Raw genomic sequence first — 14,658 nt, forward strand, 5'->3', positions numbered from 1 at the left:
CTAATTGTAAAGGATAATTAGTAGAAGACCAAGTACATACCAGGCACATAATGGGTGTTCAATACATGCTTCTTGATTTAATGAATCACTGAAGATTTATAAGATGGAGACGCACAGAATTCAGCAAATGCCTGCAATGAGGCACCAGATTTAATTTCCCGATGAACAAACCCAACAAAGGGATGTAAGTTTGCACCCAAAGTGTGTTAAAATATTTTTTAACATCTACATTCTTTGTTGAAATATATGAGAGAGATAACTCTCTTATGAGAAAGTCATATGACCAAAAATACCTTCATACAACCCTCGCACTTGTTTGACTAAGCAAAAGAATGACCTGAAGCTAATGTCATTGTTATATAACATGCAATCCTTGTTGAATAACCTTTCCACTCATCCTGCCATTTTTACCTTTTTTTTTTCTTTCAATTTAATGGTTCTCACATGGGGGTGATTTTGTCCTCCTGGGGGCATTTGGCAATGCCTAGACACATTCTTGCTTGTTACAAGAGGGGCCATGGGAGGCATGTGCTACTGGCATCTTGTGAGTAGAAACCAAGGATGGTGCTCAATACCTTGCAGTGCACAGGACCAGCTCCCACACCAAAGAACGATCTGGTCCCAAATGCCAACAGTCCTGAGGTTGAGAAACCCTCTTTTAAGTAAAGAAGCTAGCAGCAATGATCTCAAACCCATGGTGCTATGCGGTTGTCCAGACACAAAGAATATTTATGCATAATTCTTGGAAGCAGGAACGATATAAAAAGGTGTTTGGGTCCTGCTAAAAAATTCTACAGAGCTGAGAAAAAAACAGAGATTACAGAAGGAAGAGAAAGGAAATTGGAGGAAATGGACATTATTTCAGTAAAGCTTAGCATAGAACATGTTGAGAGATCTAAGTCTACTGTATATTAAAATAGGTTTAAAGATGTGCCTCCTGCATAGACATAGTTTGACAATCCAATGAACTTAGAATAATGATAGTAATATTACTATAATATATTGAGCAGCTACTCATGGGCTTTCTATACATCACTACTAATTCTCACAATTAACATCAGGGCGAGAATCATTATTCCCATTCTACAGAAGAAATAATGGGCTCAGAGCATTTCTGTAATTTATTTAAAGTTCACAGGCAATCATAAACAGAGATAGTGGCAAAAAGAAGACCGACTGGTAGTCGCTGGACTTCAAATATATCTTTGAGTAACATGACTCAAAGCCCAGGGTTTCTCAGGACAGTCCTAGTTTATGCCTGGTGTTCCTGTGTGATTATTAATGGCACTCACTTCCTCTCTTAAAAGTGATCATCCTATATGAAATAATGGCCCAGGCATATCCTTTCTCTTTAAATCATGAAGAAATCCACAGCATGCAAAGACAGAAACTTGCTGGTATTCTCAAGGCCCTCTAACATGGATCTGAGCTGTATGCATGTGTGTCCATTCACTCACGCTTACATGAGAAGAGTTGAGAACTGGTAGCCATTAATGGCAAGAACACACAGAAGCTGCCATTTGGTTCTCTCTGTTTAAGCTACATCCAGTGCCAATTAATTGCTTTGTCTGGCAATTCCAACATTTTGTCAATATGGCTGGTCCAAAGACCGACTACTGCTGGACTGACTATCTCATCAGGCTGTGGGAATAAGTAAATGTCCAACTTTTTCACTTCTCTGAATATTTTGTCCTTTGTACAGTCCTGGATGTCAGCAAGCAAACTGAATGTAGTAGGAGTGGTAAAACCATTTTGACCATTTGTTGAGCAGAAGAATCAATGGCGTATAATTCATTTGTGGTGAATTCTCAAGAAGATTAAAGTAATGCAATGGATTACCTAGTGTGGCCATTTCTAATTACAATCATGACATTTTAAAAGACTTCCTCATTCTTCTGGATTAGATGCCTCAAATCACCCCTCACAAAGGGAGCACCACCATGAAAAGCCACTCCCTCCCCTTGCAGTCCTCCCACCTTCCAAGGCTTTCTCTTCCATGGGCATCAGAGCGTCATGCAGCACAGGCAGCCACCATGAGAAAAAGAGCTTCCCAGTGTTCAAATAGCAAGGCTGTGACCCTCAACTATACATCTTCCTGCTCCCTCTAGGTGCTTTGTTTTCCCCCTTTATCTCTTGAGTTAATGACAAGAATCTTTATGCTAGGTAAAAATCTTATGCCAAAGGAAATTGAATTTCCATATAAATCAAGCACATATATTTAATATTTCATCCTCATCCAAGGGCCTCACACTAAAACAATTGTGGTACTTGAAGACACATTAAATTTTTTACTAGGAATAAAATGTAAAGTGAAATGCCATTCAAGACTATTTGTGATGAGAGAGAAAAAAGTCACATTTTCATCTTGGAACTCAAAGAATGCATTCTGCTCTGAAATCTTTCACCTTAAAATGATGTTGGAAAACAACCTAATGGAGGCAAAACTAACAAATAGTGACTAGTTGTTTCGGTGTTACACAAGATCCCCATTCTTTCCTAAAGCTTATTTTTCTTATCTTTGCTTTGGGTCTTATTTAAATTATTTTCCAGCTTTAGTGGGATATAATTGACATACACACACTGTGTAAGTTTAAGGTGTATAATGTGTTTATACACTTACATATTGCAAAATGATTACCACCATAGCATTATTTAACACCTCCATCACTTCATATGAATACAATTTGTTTTCTGTGGTAAGAACACTTATCATCTACTCACTTAGCAACTTTCAAGTCTATAACAGAGTATTCTTAACTACAGTCACCATGCTGTATATTAGATCCCCAGAACTCATTCATCTTTTTTTTGAGTTCTTATTCTGAGTACAGCATTTTTATCAGAAATGTGTTCTATAAATATTTTCCCCAGTCTGTGGCATGCCTTTTCTTTCATTACTTAGTGTCTTTGAAGAGCAGAAGCCTAAAATTGTTGAAAAAACAATTTTAAAAATCTATTTTTTTCTCTTATGGTTCATGCTTTTTTGTATGCTGTTTAAGAACTTTTTGTCTACTCCAAGGTTGCAATATTTTTTATTACAATTTTTTTATTAAGGTATTATTGATACACACTCTTATGAGGGTTTCACATGAAAACCAATGTGGTCACTACATACACCCATATTATTGAGTCCTCCCCATACCCCATTACAGTCACTGTCCATCAGTGTAGTAAGATGCCACAGAGTCACTCCTTGTCTTCTGTGTGCTACACTGTCTTCTCCAGAATACCCCCCACACCATGTGTACTAATTATAATATCTCTCAATCCCCTTCTCCCCCCCTCTCATTCATGTTTTAAATGGAAATTTGTACCCTTTGACCAACCTCTCTCCACTTCCCCACCCCACCCTGCCACTCGTGGTCACCACCATTCTACTCTTTTTCTGTGAGACTGGCTTTTTTAGAGTCCATGAATAAGTGACATCATACAGTATTGGCTGCTGATGCTTATTTTTAAAAAGAATCTATCATGAAGCTTTAAAAAAATAATATTAACTTAGAAAACTTTGGTTAATACAAAAATATATATAGACTTATTTTAATATAGTCACTATGAATAATAGATAACATTTTTATTACCACAGTAGAAGTTATAAAAATTGGTTCCACATTTTAAATATGTAAGATACAGAATGTTCTTACCATTGATTCATTTTTATTATTTTTTTTATTGAAGTAGAGTTGGCATACAATATATGCTGGTTTCAGGTGTATGATATAGTGATGTAACAATTATCTACATTAATAATGCTCACCATGATAAGTGTAGTTACCATACAAAGATATTACAATATTATTGACCATATTCCCTACACTGTACTTTTATGCCTGTGATTATTTTATAATTGGAAGTTTGTACCTCTTTATCATCTTCACCTGTTTCACTCATTCCCCTCACTCCCTCCCTTATGGCCACCACCAGTCTTTTCTCTGTGTTTATGAGTCTATTTGTGATTTTGTTTGTTTGTTCGTTTGTTTTGCTTTCAGATTCCACACATAAAGTGAAATCATATGGTATTTGTCTTTATCCACCTGACTTATTTCACTGAGCATAATACCTTCTGGGTCCATCTGTGTTGTCAAAAGTGGCAAGATTTCATTCCTTTTTATGGCTGAGTAATATTCCATTATTTATATATGTATCACATCTTCTTTACCCATTCATCTACCAATGGGCCCTTAGCTTGCTTCTATATCTTGGCTATTGTAAATAACACTGCAATAAACATAGTTGTGCATTTATCTTTTCAAATTGGTGACTTTGTTTCCTTTGGGTAAATTCCCAGAAGTGAAATTAGTAGATTGTATGGTATTTCTATTTTTAGTTTTTCATGAAACCTCCATACTGTTTTCCATGGTGGCTGTACCAGTCTACATTCCCACCAACAGTGTATGAGAGTTCCCTTTTCTCCACATCCTTGCCTTAGTCCATATACAAAATGACTCAGGCATTGCTCATATTGATTCATTTTTATGAGCAATGCCTCAGTCATATTAAATAGAATAACTGAGTTAGATATATTAAGTATTTGTTGTTCACATTATCTGGCCTGGCCCCATCTTACTTTCATAGTGCCTTCTAGCTCCTGTGATAATGTTAGTGGTCAGACTCAAACTTGCTGGTTTTCACCCGGGCCTACTACAGTGCAAATGGCACAAATGACATCACTTCCCATTCAAACTTTCTGCTAAAGGAGATTTTGTTCACGCCGCAAAGCACAATATCAAACTCACTGTAGATGGTCCTACAGATAGTCCCTGTGCTCCTCCATGTCCACAGCCAGTCCTCATTTCCAAGTATGAAAAGACCATGGAATTCCAGAACAATTTCTGTTTTTCCCCAACCTCCTACTTTAAGAGTCTAGAGCAGGGCTCAGCAAACTTGGCCCATGGGTGAAATCTAGTCCATGACCTGTTTTGTAGATAAAGTTTTATGGGAAATACACTCACGCCCATTTGTTTACACGTTATTTATGACTACTTTCACTACCAAGACAGAATTAAGTAATTGTGACGGAGACTTTAGGATCCACAAAGGCTAAAATATTTGCTACCTGGCCGTTCACAAAAAATATTGCCAACCTGCCCAGAACTCATCTAGGAATTAATACGTTGTCAAATCTGATTACAAGCAGGGTTTTTCACTCATATTCCTGAGTTATACCCTTAGACTACAGGATCATTACATAAATTTAGTCTTAGGCAAATAACTGGAAACGGTTAAGCTGATCTTTACTGATTCTCTGTTCCTCTTTTGTTACCTCTCCATCCTAGGCACCTACACTGTATCTTCCAATAAAACATTTCCTCGTTGGCAGGAGCACAGGATTTTATAATAGCACTATGACTGCTTTTAGTCTTATTCATAATTCTATTATCATCATCTAACATATTTATTTGTCAAGAATTTGTTAATTGAATTAATAAATGAATAACATGGATGGGCATTTTCAAAACTATGTTTTATATGATGCATGCCATTTTTGAAATGTGTTCCATGAAAAGGATGATCTATTTAAAAAAATAATCTCCTATGATCAAATAAATTTGAGAAACAATATCTAATATGTTCTCCCCCAGGAACACCATGCTTCACATGAGTACATTAAAATTTTGGGGAGGAAGAGGTTAACGTCAATAAAATGGCAGAGTAGGCAGCTCTTAAGTACTCGTTTCCCCAATAGAAATATCAAAAAGTAAGTAGAAACTGTCAGAACTAACTTCATCAGAACTCTGGAAAATAGTAAGTTTACAGCAACCAAGAGACCACTGAATCAAGAAAAAGCCAACTTCAAAATGGTAGGAAAGTTTTCTGGGGTTTTACTTGCCCTGCCCCATCCCCTCTGGTTTTGATGCTGAATTAGAGGCAGCCTGCACTCTCAGTGTGGAACCCTGGTCTCTGAACATTATTCACAAATTATTTTGTCTGTCTATTCTAACCTGTCTGTGTGCCACTAGGGCTGATGCAAGGTGCTTATCTGAGCCTGCTCAGGCTGCCATAACAAAACACCACAGACTGGGGGGCTTAAACCACAGACATTTACTTTCTCACAGTTCTGGAGGCTAGCTATCCAAAATCCAGGTGTCAGCAGGTTTAGTTTCTCTCAAGGCCTCTCTCCCTGGCTTGCAGATGACCGCCTCATCACTGTGTCCTCACATGGTCTTTCCTCCAGGCACATACAGCCCTGGGGTCTCTTTTCTTCTCTTCTTATAAGGACACCATTCATATCAGATTAGAGCCTACCCCCATGACCTCATTTAACCTTAATTTCCTCTTTAAGACGTTCTCTCCAAATACAGTTACATTCTGAGGTAGTGGAGGTTCAACATAGGAATTGTGTTGGATGGGAGGGGGGTGGTGCACAATTCAGCCCATAACAGGACTCATCTCTGTTCCACCTAACTTGGAACTCAGGATGGAAAAGCAGCAGGTATTGATCAAAAACACTGCAAAACAACTAAAAACCTTCAGATGTGTGGGGCAAAAGATTACAGTTGAAACATACAATAGGTCATTAAGGCCTGAGAGCAAAAGCTGAGGGGAGTTTTGGAGGTACATTAGGAAATTCAAAATCAGCCATGTATGTGGGGGAATTCAGAAAACCACATGCATTCTCAGGTCAAGATGTAAGCTCAGAAAAGATCTGAGTAGATCTTGTGACTTTACCTTGGGCTGATCCCTAGGTTCAGTTGAAGATGACTGGCTAAGCATTGAAGGAGTGCCCCAGCACAGAGACAATCTGCAAAGACTGGGAGAGGTGTGTCTTGTTTGTTTATTTGGTTGGTTGGTTGATTTTTTATTTTTAGCTTTTTAGCTCTTGGTGATCAAAAAAATCTCTTTCCAAACCCTAGCTGAACACAAGCTGAAGAACAGAGACATAATGGCCACACATGAGAAGGAACACAGTCTTTGCAAAAATAGTGTGGGAAAGTCGCTAAATAGATGGCCTACTATAGCCTTCAACAATCAAAACACCCAGCAAATTCCAAGGAAGAGCAAAAATCTGATTTCCAGAGTTAACATATTATAATATTCAAATGTCCAATTATCAACAAAAATCGCAAAGCATGCCAAGAAACAGGAAAATATGTCCCATTAAAGAAATAACTTGATAGCAATCATCCCTGAGGAAGTCCAGACATTGGATTTACTAGACAAAGCCTTTGAAAGAACTGTCTTAGATATGCTTAAAGAACTAAAGGAAAACAAGGATAAAAGATGAAAAGAAATCAGGAAAGTGAGGTATTAATAAAATGAAAACACCAATAAAGAGAGAGAAATTATAAAAAGGAACCAAACAAAAAGTCTGGAGCTGAAAATACAGTAACAGAAATGGAAATTACTAGAGGAGTTCAACAGTAGATTTAAGCAGGCAGAAGAAAGGATCAGGAACTTGAAGACGGGACAACTGAATTATTGAATCTGAGAAGCATAAAGGAAAGAGAATAAAGAAAACTGAAAGAGCCTAAAAGAACAATGGGACACGATCAAATGGACCATCACACACATTCTGGGAGTCCCAGAAGGAGAAGACAGAAAGAAAGACGTGGGAAGAATATTTGAATATTTGAAGAAATAATGGCTTCCCAAATTTTATGAAATATATACATTTACAAATCTAAAAACTTCAACTAACTCTAAGTAGGAAAACCCAAAGAGACTCACACCAAGAAACTGTATCATTAAACTGTTGAAAGCCAAAGACAATAAGAGAATTTTTCAAACAGCAAGAGAAAAATGACTCATTACATACATGGGATCCCCAACACGATTATTAGCTGAATTCTCTGCAGATACCTTGGAGGCCAGAAGGCAGTGGGATGATACAGTTAAAGTGCTGAAAGAAAAAACATTGTAACTAAGCATTTATATCCAGAAAAATTGTCTCCCACAATTGAAGGAAAAAATACATTCCCAGATAAGCAAAAGCTGAGAGAGTTCATTACAACTAGATCTGCCCTATAAGAAATGCTAAAGGGAGTCCTTCAGGTTGCAATGAAAGGATGTTCCACAGTAATTCAAAGTTTAATGAAGAAATAAAGATCTCTGGTAAAGGTAAATATATTGGCAAATATAAAAGCAGTACTATTGTATTTTTGGTTTGCAACTCTACTTTTCATCTCCTACAGGATTTAAAAGACCAATGTATTTAAACAGTTACTAATCTATGCTATTGGGCACACCATGAATAAAGATATAATTTGTGACAAAAGCATAAAAGGAGGAGGATGTAGCCGTATAAGAGCAGAGTTTCAATTCAAACTAGACTGTTATAACTTTAGGGTTTTAAATGCAATCCCCATGGTGACTACAAAGAAAATATCTACAAAGAATACAAAAAAGGAAATAAAGGAGAATCAAAATGGTTCACTACAAAAAAAACCACAGAAGAGGTGAGTAGTAGAAGAAATCAGAGACAAAAATGCTGTAAGATATACAGAGATCAAATTCCAAATGGCAGAAATAATTTTTTATCAGTAATTACTTTAAATTTAAACGGATTAAATTTCCCAATCAAAAGACATAGATCGGAAAAATGGATACAACAAACCATGATCCAACTATATCCTGTCTATAGGAGACTCACTTTAGATCCAAAGACACAAGTAGATTGACAAAGGATGGAGAAAGTTATTCTATGCAAATAGTAACCAAAAGAGAGCTGAGGTGCCAATACTAACATCAGGCTATAATAAAAAAATGGAAAATAAGTGTTGGCAAAGATGTGGAGAAATTGGAATTCTGATAGGTTGCTTGTGACAATGTAAAATGGTACAGCTGCTGTGGAAAACAGTACAGTTAGTTCCCTAAAATGTGAAATAGAATTAGCATATGACCCAGCAATTCCACTCCTAGGTATATATTCAAAAGAATTGAAAGATGGAACTCAAACATTTCATAGTAGCATTACTAACAGTAGCCAAAAGGTGAGAATAACCCAAGTATCCATCAGCAGATGAACAAATAAATACAATGTAGTATAAACATACAATAGATTATTCAGCCATAAAAAGAGAAGTGCCGAAACGCAGCAATCAAGCTTGAGAAAGACAGATGCACCCCTATGTTTATCGCAGCACTTTTTACAATAGCCAAGAATTGGAAGCAACCTAAATGTCCATCAGTAGATGAATGGATAAAGAAGATGTGGTACATATACACAATGGAATACTACTCAGCCATAAGAAGAGGGCAAATCCTACCATTTGCAGCAACATGGATGGAGCTGGGGGGTATTATGCTCAGTGAAATAAGCCAAGCGGAGAAAGAGAAATACCAAATGATTTCACTCATCTGTGGAGTATAAGAACAAAGGAAAAACTGAAGGAACAAAACAGCAGCGGAATCACAGAACCCAAGAATGGACTAACAGGTACCAAAGGAAAAGGGACTGGGGAGGATGGGTGGGTAGGGAGGGATAAGGGCGGGGAAGAAGAAGGGGGGTATTAAGATTAGCATGCATGGGGAGGTGGGAGAAAGGGGAGGGCTGTACAACACAGAGAAGACAAGTAGTGATTCTACAACATTTTGCTATGCTGATGGACAGTGACTGTAAAGGGGTTTATAGGGGGGACCTGGTATAGGGGAGAGCCTAGTAAACATAATATTCTTCATGTAAGTGTAGATTAAAGATAACAAAAAAAAAAGAAAGAAAGAAAGAAAAGGGGGATTACTCCCTGATAGGATAAAACTAACTGTAAATCAACGATTAATGCATGCTTTAAATATCCTTAATTTTGATCACTTAAAGGGTGTCAGATGATCGGCTATGGAGGTACACTATTCTGATAATATTCTTTTCTCTTAAAAAAAAAAAAGCAGTTCCTGTGTGGTGACCTCCAATGAGTTCTACACAATGGTATAAAGGACATATCAAAGTGTGGGCAAAGGGTCTGTTTGTGTTTATACAGAGGATCAAAGTCTAATTGGGCTACCCAGAAAATGAACTAAGATATGATATGAAGAAGAACTTCCAACATCAGCACTCTCTGGAAGAGTCATACCAGAAGATGATCATCAAAAAACCTCAACAAAGATCCAGGCGATGATGCAGTTGTAGCTGCATTCATCCCACTGGTTCCTGGACTTGCCATTGGAATGAAGAAGGAGATATCTAAGCTGGCCTGTGCATACAGTAAAACAAGAAATTTGACTAGATCTATACTGTTGGAACTCAACCAAGAATTAGGAGAAGTACAAGTTGTAGTGCTCCAAAATCTTACAACTACAGACTATCTACTGTTAAAAGAACATATAGGATATGAACAGTCCCCGGTTGTTTTAATTTGTCTGATTTCTCTCAAACTGTTCAAGTTCAGCTGGACAATATCCACCATATCATAGATAAGTTTTCACAAATGCTTAGGGTGCCTAACTGGTTTTCTTGCTTTCACTGGAGATGGCTGGTAATTATAGGTTTGCTTTGGTTATGTAACTGTATTCCTATTATGTTAATGTGTGTACGCAATTTAATTAGTAGTTTAAAACCTATACATGCTGAAGTTACTCTACAAGAAGATATGTCAAAGAAATAATCAATCTTCCCATGTTTTCTTCCATCTGCTACTCCTACAGCTTTTCTTCTTCCTTCCTAATTACAACCCTTAAATAGAATTCGTGCCTCAAATCGAATTTACCGAGTATCATAATTCTTCCAAGTGATAAAGATACCTCAAGACAAATGTTGGGCATAAAACCCACAGAACATAAATCTGCAAAGAAGTAAAAAGCTAACCTTTTCAAACAATATTGCTTCTCTCTCACTTACCAACTTTACATTTCCCTGTACGGCCCCGGAAGATGACTGGTTAGCCAGAGACGGGTAAGATTCCTCAAGGGAGGAACAACCTAAGACAGGCACAGTCACAGGGGGGCCATCAGGTGAGAAATTGGGGATCCACAGAGGTGAGGCTTAGAAACTCACCCCCCCTGTTTTGAGAGAAATCTTCTGCATCCGTGGATGTTTTATTGCCCTTGTCTAGCTTGGATTAACACTTAGGCTACAGGCACACACCTGATCATCTACATTTGCTCTCTTACAGCACTAAACTATGTTTTCTACCTTTACCTTGCATCTACCTACCACTTCAGCACTTTATTAAAAAATAATAATAATAATAAGGGAGAAATGTGGGATTCACATATAAATCAAGTATAAAAATCAAATGAATATTCATATTTGACCGGTTTGTTTATAGTTCATAATGCGTGATCAAAACCAAAAGTTTCTGTGATGATTGCCCTTGTACTGTTCACCATGTAAGAACTTATTCACTATGTAAGAATTTGTTCACCATGTAAGAACTTGTTCGTTATGCTTCAGAAGATTGGAGACTGACGAGAATTAGGCTTGGGGTGGATTAATGATTATGCATTGAGCATTGAGTCCCCTATACAGAATTTTATTGTTGTTAACAACCATCTGATCAATAAATATGAGAGATGCCCTCTCAAAAAAAAAAGAGAAGTGCCGATAGATGCTACAACATGGATAAATCTTTGAAAACATTATGCCAAGTGAAAGAAGCCAGACACAAAAGACAAATATTGTATGATTATTGTATGATAATATCTTGAATAGACAAATTCATGGAGACAGAAAGTAGATTAGAAGTTCCCAGGGGCAGGAAGGAGAGAATAGGGAGTTATTCTTAATGGATACAAAGTTTCTGTTGGAAGTGATATAAAAGTTTCCAATATAGATAATGGTGATGGTTATACAACTCTGTAGAAACCTACATTAAGGAAACTTGCCTACCCTTATTCAACAGTGTTTTCCAAACTTGTTTGACCTCAGAAGTTTTACTGATGGCCTACAGTTAACATTTCAAGGAACAGTCATGAAAGACTGAAATTAAGTACAAGCGATCTTGTCTTCAAAGAGAGAAAAAATGATCTGCAAGAACAAATTCTGGTTGTTAAAGTGCAGACTGCTTCAGCAGGACTCGAATGGGGCCTGAGATTCGGCATTTCCAACAAGCTCCCAGGTGGTGCTGATTCTGTTGATCTTCCAACCACAGTTTGAGTAGCAGGGGATCTACTAGTTGGATGCACTACTGATTGTGATCCTATTCCCTCTTATTGCCAATTTGACCAACTGATCCAAAAGGGAAGTTGTTTGTGGACAATAATCAATAACTCTATCTTTTCTAAGTAGCATAAATGTAATTTTACTTGGCTTGCCAGGACAAATGCCGTACTCCAAAGAAGATAATCTGAGTGTATGGTACATAGCACCAAAGAGGATCAGTATGGGATGGGGCTTGTCATACTCTGTGCTGGGGGTCAGGGAGAGGAGCCATTCTTCCCAATGCATATAAAGTATCCCAAATCTATTTTTTACTTCCATATATATTTGAATTACATATTTGAGTTATGGCAAGGTCACTCTCATAAGAATAAGGCAAAAAAAATAAATAAAGGAAGAAAGAGCGAGAGAGAAAGGGAAAGAGCGAGGGAGAGAGGAGACAAGGATGGAAAGAAGGGGAGGATAGTGATATGAGAGATTACATGTCTATAGAATTCTTTTTCCCAAATCCTCATCCAATTCATTTTGGAGTATCATAACTTTGCTGATAAACCAATCAGATAAGGTTAATTTACACGAACTATTTCTTTCTAGAGTTTACAAAACACATTCATCCACTGGTGAGGACATCTAGGAACATGTCCTTGTTAATTAGAACACGTTAGCAGATTATTGGGCAAAAAAAACACAGATGAAAGGCTGTGCTGGCACATATGAGGATAACAAAAGTGTAAAATAATTCTATCATTCAACCCAAAGAACTCACAGGCCAAGTTCTATAGTTAAGTAGCTTCTATCATTAGACTAATTCTATTGGTCTCAGGCATAGTTAAGAAAAGTATTCCTAAACATGAGCAAGTTCTGCCCAGTACAAATTCTGTGACCTTGGGAAATTAATTAACCACCTTTATGCCTCAGTTTTCTCATCTATAAAATGGGTGACTATGGTAGCACCTAATTACTAAAGAATGAAAGAAGGCACTGACTGGCACACAGCGAGGTTTTAATATGCGTGTCAGCTCTATTATAAGCATGTGCTAATCCTGCATCCAAAAAACTTACTTTTTTTTCTTTCCAAGGTTTTATATCCAAATGCAGGTGAACTTTAAGACAATGCCCATGATTGAAGAGGTCAGATGCAAAAGATCAAATTATCCCAGAAATGTATAAACCAACAGAAAATACCATGGTTGGCAGGTCAGGAGGGAAAGAGGATATTGTATAATGAAGGAAGTGCAGTAGAGTGGTTGAAAGTTTAGGCCTTGGGAATAAGAATGATGAGACATTGAGTGTCAGCTTTTCTAATATTTGTGGCATGACTTTAAGCAAGTTAGGTAACTTCCCTAACCTCCAGTTCCTTTATCAGAAAGCAGTAAAACAATCCCACTTTTGAGGAGATTAAACTAGATAATTTTTTAATGTGCTTAGTACAGTGTGTCAATATGTGATAGTTTCAAAAATATTTTGAGTTCTAGCAATATATTCACACTGCCATTTACTGGGAAGGATAAAAACAAATAGATATATGATGGGATGACCCAACCTTCTACACGCTTGCAAGCCAGGTGGGGAGGCGAGACAAACATAACGTGCAGTAAAAGACAATCCACATTTGAATTTTCAAATGCCTCCTATTAAGATGCCATTTCTCTTTTTTTTCTTTCTGTCTGCCATCATTCATTCTCTATCTGTCTTGCATATAGAAATTCATGAATTTTCCATCCTGAATCGGACTATCTAAAAGGAAGTATTTTATTATGAAGAGAGGAAAAAAAGCAAACACACAATTTCTCATGACTTGCCTCTACCTTGCCTAAGTTATTTATTAGAAAAAAACAAATGGCTATAGAATAGAATTTTATGCCCAAGAAACTAATTTTTGTTTTGTTTTTAGTAACCAAAAGAGAAAATATCAAGCAGAGTAGGACGTCACCCTGGAGGAGACGGCATCTTGGTGGATGCTGAGATAAAAGGGGAGGGGGTGAGCAAAGAGACCTGGACCATGTCAGAGATATAGGCTGAAAACTGGTTTGGTAATATGGTGGTGCCTGTGATTCCATGCTTGCAAACATTTTAAAGAAATAAACACAATTACCTTTCACTAAAAATGGAAAAACGAGTTATGTTAAAAAGAAAAACAGCTTAACACATCTCTTCTGCCAAATCTCCTTGCTCCTTTTTACCGAAAGTCCTTGCCTGGGAACTTACCTTAGTTGTTTAGGTCAAGTTTCCTTTCCTCATTGTGAGAACCCAAAGCGGGCTTACAGAGTTTAAAAGCACAGCGCTCAGTGCCACCACAGTTGTGTTACTACCAGCCTTTCAGGGAGGTCTCAAGCCAAACCCCTCCTTCAGTCCCTCCTGGTTCATTGGGCAGAGAGCCAGCTGGGGTTTAGCTTGCTCCAGGCTGCTGAGCCTTTGTCCAGTGAAAAGAGACAATTTTCCACTGAAAACATTGTGGTGGGCTGGAGAGTGGAGAACTACATGACGGAAATAAACATATTCTCCAGCAAAACACAAACCTGGAAATCATCAGATAGTGATTTATCTATTGCGAAAGGGCAAAGAGTCTGTGCCTATAGTTCCCTGGGCACTGGGCACACCTGATCTCAGAAGCTAAGCATAGTGGG

At 37.6% G+C, this 14,658-nt stretch overlaps 2 protein-coding genes across 4 annotated transcripts in view; one reads left to right on the forward strand and one right to left on the reverse strand.

The window, feature by feature from the left end:
- The window catches only part of FANCB (FA complementation group B), a 359,567-nt gene that overhangs the window by 87,094 nt on the left and 257,815 nt on the right, over positions 1–14,658 (reverse strand). The gene's annotated exons all lie outside the window — the stretch shown is intronic.
- Positions 1–14,658, forward strand: part of GLRA2 (glycine receptor alpha 2) — a 185,758-nt gene that overhangs the window by 25,060 nt on the left and 146,040 nt on the right. The window lies entirely within an intron of this gene.

The sequence above is a fragment of the Manis pentadactyla genome, chromosome X (assembly GCF_030020395.1).
Source record: "Manis pentadactyla isolate mManPen7 chromosome X, mManPen7.hap1, whole genome shotgun sequence".
Taxonomy (NCBI): Eukaryota; Metazoa; Chordata; class Mammalia; order Pholidota; family Manidae; genus Manis; species Manis pentadactyla.